The sequence below is a fragment of the Bubalus bubalis genome, chromosome 11, assembly GCF_019923935.1.
Source record: "Bubalus bubalis isolate 160015118507 breed Murrah chromosome 11, NDDB_SH_1, whole genome shotgun sequence".
Taxonomy (NCBI): Eukaryota; Metazoa; Chordata; class Mammalia; order Artiodactyla; family Bovidae; genus Bubalus; species Bubalus bubalis.
This window is the reverse complement of record NC_059167.1, coordinates 47,652,729-47,664,909: the sequence shown is the minus strand read 5'-3', so window position 1 is coordinate 47,664,909 and position 12,181 is coordinate 47,652,729. Positions and strand designations below refer to the sequence as shown.

Sequence of the window (12,181 nt, the reverse complement as noted above, 5' to 3'; positions counted from 1 at the left end):
GATATAGAACTAGAGTTTATTCTGGGGGAATCAGGAAGTCAGAAGAAGGGGAACCCCTTAGGATAAAGATAAAAGTGATCCCCCAAAACTTCTACCACCCCAGTCAAGTGTAAAGTGTCTATAAGCAAATATGCAACTAAACTCAGAGTTGTAGCTATTTTTTTTCTGCTACAAAAGTACATGCAATTGAAAACTCTTAGTTGTTTTTCTTAATTGAAAAATAACTGAAAGTAACCAAGTGTTAGATGCATGGTTAACTACAGTTTAGCCTATGGTAGGAGATGATGCATTCTTTTTTTTTTTTTAATTTTATTTTATTTTTAAATTTTACATAATTGTATTAGTTTTGCCAAATATCAAAATGAATCCGCCACAGGTATACATGTGTTCCCCATCCTGAGCCCTCCTCCCTCCTCCCTCCCCATACCATCCCTCTGGGTCGTCCCAGTGCACCAGCCCCAAGCATCCAGTATTGTGCATCGAACCTGGACTGGCAACTCGTTTCATACATGATATTTTACATGTTTCAATGCCATTCTCCCAAATCTTCCCACCCTCTCCCTCTCCCACAGAGTCCACAAGACTGTTCTAAAACTGATCCTTTCAAAGATTTTTAAATGACAACTGAAGTTTTGTATAATGTTACTGGAAAAAGCAGGCCACCGGATGATATACAGTGTGGTATTTACAATGTCAGGGCATGAATGACAATGGGGCCAGCCAGTCCAGTGTAGGATTAAGAAAAGACCACCTCCATGAAGAGATGTGCAGAGGTCTCAGATCAATGAGCTGAGTTTTGTTAAAGCATCAGAACCAAATGAAAGGTCTGGAAACCTGGGAATCAGGCATCTGTGTGCTGAGGGATCAAAGGACCTGTGAATATGTGGGAAAGAACACTTGGGTTTTGGTAATAAAGACAGTCAGAACACTGTATTTAGGAAGTCAGGTAGAAAATAAAACCATGCTCAGGAGTGAGCTTCCAACAGTCTATTTAAACAGAGAATTTCTTTGTGTCATTACTATTTATGTGTGAAGGAGTTTGGGGGTGAGAATGGTTATAGATCTGGACTGAAATATTAGCAAAAGAAGTGACTGGGTGTGTATGGCTAAGAATGAGGTCAGAGCTACAAATAGGGTTCTGGTGGCAATTGTGGAATGACCAAAAAACAAACAAACAAACAAACAAAACAGATAAAAATCTCTCAATATACAGAATAAGCATGTTTTCCCAAAGTTGCTAGTAAAGTGATTTTATGAATATCAAGTAGTATTCTAATTAAAACACAAGGATCTATTGTTTCAAAGATACATTCCATATGATAAAAAATCATACTAGAATTCTGGGAAGATGGCTCAGAATAGTCAGCCTAATTTTTAAATCTTCCTATGTCCACAAAAGGACTTACAGAGAAACCATTTGGTGAAACCAGAAGATGAAGGAAAACATTCACCATATAACCAGTGCCGAGGGAGCCCTGAATCCCTAACCATGAGTGTGCAGGAGTGACCACCAACAGCCACCAGGCTTTTGTGTAATTGATGCCTGTTTGGAAGAGAAGCAGGGGGATATCTGACAGATTTGAGAACCAGAGAGCTCCAGAATACCCAAGGGGTACTCACTGCACAGTCCCGAGGGCCAATTTGAGATAGCAGCTGGAACTTGGGGTGGGGAGGCACCCCAATCCAAGAACAGGGGAGTACACAGAAAACAGAGTGAGGACTGAAGGGGCAGGGGCACCCCAAGCTCTAAGCAAAGACAGTCTACACTCATTCTATCTACTGCTTTGCCTAAGGCACGGGACTTGAGTCTAGTCAAGCCTCTGGACCCAGTGGCTGATATGCAGGAACACAGGAGAGTATGCTGAATCACACTGTACATCTTCAATTGGGAAAATCCAAATGGTGGAAGAATATAATCGAGCAACCCATGATCTTCAAAAGATAATTTGTAAAGAAAAAAGATGGAGGATGAATTTACAAATCAAAGGGACTTAAAAGGTCCAAATTGAAAAGAATGGAGGAGATGAAACTCTCATGTCTAATGAAACATTCTTGGGTATAAAACTAGAAAAAGATGCTAACAACTAATTACTATAAAAGTCAAGATAGTGGTTACCTTTGGAGGAGGGGTCAGGGTGTGACTGGGGCAGGGAGCATGGAGAAGCTTCTGGAGGGGCTGGCAAAGTTGTCTTTGTTGACCTTTGTGGTTCTTATATGCATTTAATGTGGTTCTTTTCATTTATTTTACTAAAAATGTAACAAAAAACCCTTAAAAACATACTCTCAAAGTACAAATTCAGTTTTAAAACATGCTACCTACTTGATGGTGGAACAATGGGAGACACTTAAAGGCTATTGCTGGGTCTCACGTCTATGAGGTTGGCTGCAAGTGGGAGAATGCTCTTGCTACTCTCAGCTTGCTTTAACCCCATCTCACTTGCAGCCCAGTGAAATTAATCTATTGTTTTCAGTGAAAGCTAGAAACAATTGTGTTATTTATTCTGAGCCGTGTGTTAAAGAGCTATTATGGTAATTAAGGTGTTTCCAGAAGTGAAGTTGTCCCCTCTACCTCCAGGCTGCAAAGCTCCATGGAAACCACCTATGGATTAGCTGTCTTTGGATGCTTTCTTGGTCCTCAGAGGCCAGTAAGGAGCTAATCTCTTCTCAATAGCTGTTAGTTGATGGAGAAAGAACTGCCTGTTGAGTGTAAACTCGGCTGAACCAGCCAAGAAAAGGGCTAATGAGGAGAGCAGGCATAAGACCAGGGAGCCAGCTGTGGGATCATAGAAGAGAAGTAGGGTGGGAATGCAGGTCAATCCTCTCACTGATGGGGGGAAGGACTGGAAATCACAGCAATAGACTGCAAAGACCAGGCACTTCTCATCCATACTTTGTCTTAACTTTTGCTTCCATGTCTCCACTGCAAGGGGGAATGTTCTTAAATGGATGGTGGTAGCCCTGGAATGGCACCTGGGTGACTTATTTCCTTCTGCCTGAGGTTGTAATTGAACAGCACTGACAGAACTCTTTTAAGGTGGAGGTTGGGAGGAAGGGAGGTGTCTGGACTGTTCCACTGTGTCCTCAGAATGAAAGAGCATAGTGATAATGATCAGGAAGTCTTGTACTCTCTGTGATTACCAAAACTTTTACTATTGTTTTCTGCTGACAGTTGGTGAAAGCCAATTAATTTTTATTAGCCATCTGTATAAGACACGGAAATAAGGTGATTGCTGTACCACTTTGCTCAAGGTTTATGGTTTTTCTTTGATTCTCTGCTTGTTGATGACTGTACAATTCCCACCCATCCATCAGTGTCAGGCTAGGTCTTTGTTCCTCCCGTGTCTCCTCAGCTCATTCCTACCATTAGGGGCTCTCTCCCTCCCCTAAACCCACAGCATTGCCCTGTGATGCTGATAGGCCTGGTTTGGATTATTAAGTGATTTTGTTAGTGGCCTATTCCCCTAGGAGGTTTTCTTCTTAATTTTAGAAACCCTATTACATTGCCCTCTGGATTCTCTGTAGCATCTAGCAGAGTTCCTGACATACAGATCATTAAACTGTGTTGTTTATTTGACTTATTTAACTCATATGCATTACAAGACATGCCAAGCATTTCATGAAACTAACTAATTAATTGCTAGGAGGAATGCAGTAGTTCACACTAACCTAACCTAATCAGTTTAGATGATAGATGACTTTAGAGCAGGATTGAAGTGTTAGTGTTATGTCCCCAACATTTAGAATAGTGTTTGGCCCATGATAAACACTTAGCTAACATTAGCCACATGAATGAATACATGATCAATCTACGGAGTTTAATTAACACATAAAAGAGGTGAAGTGTATTTTCTCAAGGAGAGAAAAAAAAAATGGTATAAGAAAAAAATGATTAGATGAGAAGGATGTTCCAGATTCAGAGCTGTTGTTTATCCAGAAACACTTGAAAAAATAAGTCACAGAAAAGTAAACTGTAATGAGTACTGAAGTGTTACAGTTTTTATGTATTTAGAAATATGAAAGTTCTCTATGGATGAAGAAATCTGAGGCATTTTATAATCTAATCTGCCTGAGCTCATCCTGTTCTCAAACTAGACTTTATGTTTCTGACCCTTTGGCCTGCTCTCCCCATACCCTGAACACAGCCTAAGTCTTTGCCTTCAGTGATATGATACTGTGTTCATAGAAAGTCCCTGCCTCTCTAAAGCACATGCCTCTGTTGAGATCCATCTCTAGACTTTTTCACACAGTTCTCCTTGGATAACAACTTTGTTCCTCTGGGATTTATAGAGGCCTGGCTCTAATGAGGTCAAGGAGCAGTCCAGCCCATCTGCATTCCCACATTAACATGTGCTGCTTTGAAGTGACCCTCTAATGGCCCCATGCTTACCTGTTATGCTCTGGTGAATGAGACCAACACTTACTCTGGTAGGAATAGTGTCCACTATTCTCCTTGGCTCAAAGCACTTAATAGAACAAGGGGTTAGACAATGATTATACATCTGCTAAGTTACACCTATGAAATCTCTTCCTAAAAACAAAAATAATCAAAACACTCAATTACTTTAAAAGCAAGAGAGGAAATTAATCATTTTACAGTCTCTAATTTAAATAGTATATATATTTAATGTCCTCTTCAAGTTTATTTGCAATGGTTGAAGAGAGGTAGGAGAGAAAAAAGAGAGGTCCATTTATTCTTTAGGTTATAAATAACATACAGGAAGGAAAAAAAAACACAGATGTCCTTCATTTCCACTTGGAATAGAAACAGACAAAATAGGCTTAACACATATCCAGATAAAATGTGTCTAGATATGGGGAAGGATTTTTCACTGTACAAGAGATTAAACACTGATGTAGGCCACCTAAAGGAGATTCTTAAAAACAGTGTAGACAAAAATGTGTTTTGGTGATTTAACATTTGATTACTATAGGAATAACTGCTCTCTTGAAATTCTTCCAGGGCCCTGGATCCATAATGGTCTAAAATTATAGAAGAATCTTATTTTTCAAAACTTGGACAGTCTTACCAGAGTTTGAGTGTTGGTTTGTATCTGTTATTACTACTGAAGATAAAAATGGTAACAATGGCTGAAAGAAGATACTAAAGAAATAGAAATTACATGGGGAGTTTATAAAACATAAACGTCAAAATAGAAGTAGGGGAAGGAGGAGTCCAATGCAGAGGAAATTGCTCAGCTTTGTCTCTTCTTGATCTGACCTCTGAAGCTGGCATAAGTGCTGATGGATAGTAGAGAACTGACTGGCTATGGAAACCTGAAACAGATTTTTGTCCTAATAATTAGTGATGAGGCTTTGTGTGAGTTTTTCACCTCTTGGAACCTCAATTTTCTCCATTGATAAGATAAGAACAACAAGATATGTCTACCTGTGTTTTTGTGAGGATTAAGTAAGACCTTGAAAACTCTAAAATCTGCTAATACACTAGGGTCTTATTATTATGAGAGGGATTAAGTGGGAAGAAGGGAAATGGTGAGAAGAATAATAAAATGGATTGTTTTGGGGATTTTTTTGTATTAGCACAATTGCTGATTTTTTCATTCAGTAAATATTGAGCACCAGGCACCAGAGGTAAAACAATGAACAGAAAAAAATACCCATGCCATCATTTCTGAAAGAAAACAAACTCTAAAAATTCATGAGTATATGTGTATGCATATGTTTTAATTAATATTTATAAATGGCATTTTGATTCATCTATACCAAATGGGCTTTGTAAATAAGAGATTTCTATGAACAAATATATGTGGAAATATTGCACACTATGTCCTCTTCATAATGCATATTGGGAAATTTAAAATGAGGGAAAACTGCTTAATTTTTTAAAGTCAGAGGTCACAAAACTAAATTGACCACATAACCTATTTTTTGTTGCTGGATTTTTTTCCCTTGTATCTTCTATCATTATCCTAAGAAACAATTAGAAAACACTGAAATAGTCTTTATCTGGTAGCTCTTAAATAGAATGATTCAAATAGCCGTTCTTTGTAGTCCATCAGCCTGAGGAAGACCCATATGTCTTCTCAAAGGCTAACCTCACTGTAACACAATGAACATCTAATGCATGTCTGCTCAGCAATACATTTCAGAGATGTATTGATGTAAACTTTAGAAGATGAATCTTAATGCTTAATGTTTCATGTCTTATAGAGAAGCAGCCAAGTCTTTCTAAAAATGGAAGGAACAATTTAGGAATCTAGTAAAAATTACAACACCAAATTGAATTTTTACAATACTTGAGCTAAATCAGGATATATTAACTAAATTATTTTAGGAAAAAATTAATACATGTTTTCTAGTGCTGCTTCTTTGGCATGATTTAACAGAACTTCAATCCACCCAAATCAAACATACAATGCATGGAAATGTCTCTGGAGAATATAAGGATGTATTTAGATAGCTTTTTATGCTGAATGTCTAAAACCCTGAAACAGTCTTAAGAATCTTAGAATTAAGAAAGGACCTTAGAGGTTAAAATCTTTCATTCATTACAGGAGTCCTTCCTATGACATGCCTGGAAAGTCTGGCCTGGTCTTAGCTTGGTTATTTTCTGACACATAGACATTACTAAGAAGGCATCCCATTCTTTTACTGGCTAGTTGGAGTGGTTAGTAATCGTTTTTTAATGTTAAGCCAAATTTTACTTTGTGGGAATACACTGGATAACTCTATTCTAAAAAATCATTATTTTGTTCCATAAAAATGAGATAAAGTTGGAAAATGGCTTATATTATTGGCCAGACATAACACTGTGTTGGCCAAAAAAGTTAGTCTGGATTTTTCCATAAGATCTTACAGAGAAACCTGAAAAAACTTTTTGGCCAACTCAAGAGTATTTTTTGTACAGTCAGAATAAAATTTTTACATAATGTATTTGCTTTTCTAACACTTAGAATCATCATTAATGTAGGCAATTTCCTGTGATATTTCTGATATAATGTATTAACATGTCATTCTGTGATTTATTTACTCAAATAACATTGAGTTCTTTTTATGTGTTAGGCAATAGATTGCCAGTTCATGAGAAGATCAAATCCAATTCTCAAAAAAAACCAAATTATTACCTTTCACGTGGTCTAGGCTCTTTTGCCCCCTTCAGCAATGCCTTGGAGACACAACAATTCTCCCTTCCTCACAATTCTCCCTGCCTCAAAATTCTCCATCTCCTTCCATACGGCTTCCCCAGACAGATGTGTGAGGTTCATAAACTGAGGGGCCCAAACCTTGGACTAGATGAATCCTGGTGTGTAGAGGGTCTGAAGCAGCAGGAACTCCAGCCTGGAAGTGCTGTGGATGTCTTTCTACCAGAGGATACTGGTTTTACAGGGTTTGTCCTCCAGTCTTTATCTCCTAGCAAACCTGGTAGGATTGCTCTGGCTCTTGCCTTTCTCTGGGCAGCCAGTTCTGTCCAGTGCCTCACACATGATCATACCATATGTCACTAGAGACCTTTCTTGTTTGGTCTCTTGAGTTTCTATTGTGTATGTGTATGCATACATGCATAGCAGCAGGCAGCTCCTCAGAGTAAGTGTGAACCCAAAGTCATTTGACATATTTTTTATTTAAACTCTAGTTAATATATGAAAAAAAGCCACAAAAGTAAAAATGTTATAATTGGTTGGCCTCTGTAGTCAGCAGTTATATAGAGACAAATTATCTAAAAATAATAGGGAAGCATTTTTGCCATGTGTTAAAGGAAAGATTCTTTTTAATATAGCATTTATAGGGGAAAGAATGCCCACAGTTATAATTAGCACTATTTATATGCCATAAAAGAAGCATTAAAAGGGTAAAGTGGGTCTTAGGAAGCATCACTACCAACAAAGCTAGTGGAGGTGATGGAATTCTAGTTGAGCTACTTCAAAGCCTAAAAGATGATGCTGTGAAAGTGCTGCACTCAATATGCCAGCAAATTTGGAAAACTCAGCAGTGGCCACAGGACTAGAAAAGGTCAGTTTTCATTCCAATCCCAAAGAAAGACAATGCCAAAAAATGTTAAAACTACCGCACAATTGCACTCATCTCACACACTAGCAAAGTAATGCTCAAAATTCTCCAAGCCAGGCTTCAACAGTATGTGAATCATGAACTTCCAGATGTTCAAGTTGGATTTAGAAAAGGCAGAGGAACGAGAGATCAAATTGCCAACATCTGCTGGATCATCAAAGAAGCAAGAGAGTTCCAGGAAAACATCTACTTCTGCTTTATTGACTATGCCAAAGCCTTTGACTGTATGGATCACAACAAACTGTGGAAAATCTGAAAGAGATGGGAATACCAGACCACCTGACCTGCCTCTTGAGAAATCTGTATGCAGGTCAAGAAGCAACAGTTAGAACCAGACATGGAACAACAGACTGGTTCCAAATCAGGAAAGGAGTACGTCAAAGCTGTATATTGTCACCCTGCTTATTAAACTTACATGCAGAGTACATCATGAGAAATGCTGGACTGGAAGAAGCACAATCTGGAATCAAGATTGCCAGGAGAAATATCAATAACCTCAGATATGCTGATGACACCACCCTTATGGCAGAAAGTGAAGAAGAACAAAAGAGCCTCTTGATGAAAATGAAAGAGGAGAGTGAAAAAGTTAGCTTAAAACTGAACATTCAGAAAACTAGGATCATGGCATCAGTCCCATCACTTCATGGGAAATAGATGGGGAAACAGTGACAGACTTTATTTTCTTGGGCTCCAAAATCACTGCAGATGGTGACTATAGCCATGAAATTAAAAAGATACTTGGTCCTTGGAAGAAAAGCTATGACCAACATAGCATATTAAAAAGCAGAGACTTTACTTTTCCAAGAAAGGTCCATCTAGTCAAGGCTATGGTTTTTCCTGTGGTCATGTATGGATGTGAGAAGTAAGACTATAAAGAAAGCTGAGCGCCAAAGAATTGATGCTTTAGAACTGTGGTGTTAGAGAAGACTCTTAAGAGTCTCTTGAACTGCAAGGAGATCCAACCAGTCTATCCTAAAGGAAATCAGTCCTGAATATTCATTGGAAGGACTGCTGCTGAAGCTGAAACTCCAATACTTTGGCCACCTGATGTGAAGAACTGACTCATTGGAAAAGATTCTGACGCTGGGAAAGATTGAAGGCACGAGGAAAAGGGGATGAAAGAGTATGAGATGGTTGGATGGCATCACCAACTCGATGGGCATGAGTTTGAATAAGCTCTGGGAGTTGGTGATGGACAAGGAGAAGGAGACCTGACATGCTGCATTCCATGGGGTCACAAAGAGTTGGACACGACTGAGTGACTGAACTGAACTGAAAAGAAGCACTCTGGTAAATATAATCTCTTAAATGGAACTCATATTTCTGGCTTGAACTTTCACACTAAGTTATCTCAAAGCCAGTCCAATTCAGCAAGACTCAGTCATATTGGATGTTTGACCAAAACTACCAGTTAGTTTAGTCAAAACATTAAAACCAAACACTCAATAGACAACTATCACTACCAGTGAAGACTTTTTTTTTTCATAGAAAAAATGTTCTTAAATACATTTTTATATTTAATATCTGTTATGCTGTAAGAAAAAACTTAGCACTCTAATTTTTTTCAAGAGATCAAGTGAATAATAAAATAAATAGATGGTTATTTTTCAATTATTTGACTACATTTTTATACTATATCAAGTACAAGTCATTTGAAAATTGAGTTTGTTCAAATGAACCAATGAATAAAAAGCTGTCCAAGAATTTTAAATATTTCTGGAGAAAAATGTTATACACTTAAGTGACACATTTGCATCACTAAAACCACTCTTAACATCAATGCTAGAAAGTGTATTTCCAGATAGTTTTCTTGGCAAAATAAAAGTTGAAAACACAACTGAATTATTTTAAACAAAACAATAAAATATCACTAGTTCTGTAATTAAGAATATAGTTATAAAGTACTTATTAGGTATTAGGCATTGTTCTAAGAACTTTGCATATATTAATTCACTTAATCTTCTCACCAACCACAGCCCTTGGTACTATTCTTATCCTCATTTTATAGGTGACAGAATTGAGGCAAAGATAAGTGAATGAAGTGCCCAACGTCATTAGATAGTTACTAAGTGACAGGACCAGGATTTGAAGAAATTGATAATATGACCATACTTGCAGAGGAAAGTTCAATTTAGTTCAGGGGAAAAAAAGACAGATTTTAAATATTAGTGTTTCCTTTATATTTGAGCAGATAATGCTTTGGGTTCTAGGACTCTTCACTGCACCATCTTATCTAGGAAACTTCAGTCTTTGCACTTTGATTCAGCCTGATCTAGGAATTAGACAAAATCAAACTTCCTGAGGCTAAAGTGTTTCACCTGTGGTCAGTGCCCAGGACCAACTTCATTATCTTCTGAAAGTTAGTATAACAAACACACAACTAATATCATCTCTGTTTTTTCTCCTCTCTCTCTTTTTTTTAAGATGTGTTAATTAGTCATTAAACAATGTCCAGTTAGATTCTCCTTCATGATTTTGTTGGCCTTCCCTGGTGGTTCAGATGGTAAGGAATCTGCCTGCAGTGCAGGAGATCTGGATTTGATCCCTGGGTTGGGAAGATCCCCTGAAGAATGCAATGGCTACCCACTCCAGTGTTCTTGCCTGGAGAATCCCATGGACAGAGGAGCTTGGGTGGACTACGGTCCATTGACTTGGCCATGACTGAACGACTAACACTTTCACTTTTGTTTTTCATGATCTTGTTACTGAATATATCAATAACTTACATAAAGAGGTCTTTTTTTAACCTGACTAGAGTAAAAAGGTACTTCCTGTCTGTATATACAGGGGATGTGCAGGGTGGAGAAACAGAAAGTGGGGAACTGGAAGGAGGAGGCTCAGAATCATCTTACCGTCCCTCACCCTCCCTGGAAGCTTGGTTGCCTGGGGAAAGGGACAGGGTACATCTGCCTCTAGGGTTGAGCCCCATCCTAACAGGAATGCCTATACATTGAGAAACAAGGGGAAGGTAGAGTGGCCTTAAAACCAAACTTCTTTGTTGTCAGTTAAGTGTGGAAGTTATAAAACTACATAATCTTTTAAAATATTGCAAAGCCATGTTCTGTTCAGATTGCCTTTTTACACCAGCCATTTTGCATAAGTTGCATTAATTGCTAGCTGGTTTTAAGAACTGTAAAGAAATGTAGTTTCATACAGTAGACTCTGAGCACATAAAATCTCAGGTCATATAAATATTTCATGGGTTTTCTGAATGGCACTAGTAGGAGATTCTGCCATCTGATAGTCTTGTCATGTCACTTCATGGCTATTGTATCAAATCAGAATGACACAAAAGTCAGAAATTGAAATCTAAGTTTGAACCCCAATCAACAGACTTATACCATTTATAATGGTAGTAAATGATGGTTGGAAGGAAATAAGTTATCTGGGTAGCGTTCAGCCATATGGTGTGTAAAGTGAATCTATGAATGATTATGTTGATTAAATGAATAAGTGAACTGATAAATAAGTGCCTTGCTGCCAGTAAATTATTATTGATTGACAACTTTAACAATCTGCCCAACCTAGTTATATCCCTGAGTCAATAGTTGATTCTTCTTCTGTACATTTACCTTTCTAGTTCCTGTCTTCCCAAAGATTGAGAGGAAACACTGTTTTTAACTATACCTCCCAAACACTCCCCATGACCAAGGAAAATATTTAGGCATATGTTGAATTAATGTCTATAGTTAACTATCTCTTGTTACTATTTATCCACACAAATAAAAAGAGGTTCTATTAGACTTTATTGCATCTTAGCTCTGCTGCTTGTATAAGTAACTAATGGTCGGCTAATGACAAAGAGAAATGACTATGGTCCAAAACTAGTTTTACTCATATGTCCAGAGCATTATTGTAAATGTTTGAAAAATCAACTTTTCAGTAAAAGCTTTGGTTAGTGGGTTGGGCAGTGGAAAATACCTTGTGTTTGTATTTTGAAGAATCTGGATTTGAGACCATTTCTATACTTAATATCAATGTAACTCTTACAAATCACTCAATCTCAGCCCTATCTTCTCCTCTGAGAATGGGTATGGTCTCATGTTGCTTATAGGGTCACTGAGAGGATATTCAGGCATGCTTTAAGTAATGGACATTTGGACCATGTTTTTCTAGGATTAGGTAGCCTTGCCATCTAAATGACTATAACATCTAC

At 37.8% G+C, this 12,181-nt stretch overlaps 1 protein-coding gene and 1 long non-coding RNA gene across 5 annotated transcripts in view; one reads left to right on the top strand and one right to left on the bottom strand.

Annotated features, from left to right (window-relative positions):
• Positions 1–12,181, bottom strand: part of UNC13C (unc-13 homolog C) — an 855,380-nt gene that overhangs the window by 26,020 nt on the left and 817,179 nt on the right. The gene's annotated exons all lie outside the window — the stretch shown is intronic.
• LOC123464679 overlaps positions 1–12,181 on the top strand; it is a 419,653-nt gene that overhangs the window by 362,743 nt on the left and 44,729 nt on the right. The window contains exon 5 of one of the 2 annotated variants that reach the window (XR_006639734.1): positions 4,961–5,089. The exons of the other annotated variant lie outside the window; for it this stretch is intronic. This is a non-coding gene — a long non-coding RNA (uncharacterized LOC123464679). Of the gene's footprint in view, positions 1–4,960; positions 5,090–12,181 lie in introns of those variants that run through there. 2 annotated transcript variants of the gene reach the window in all.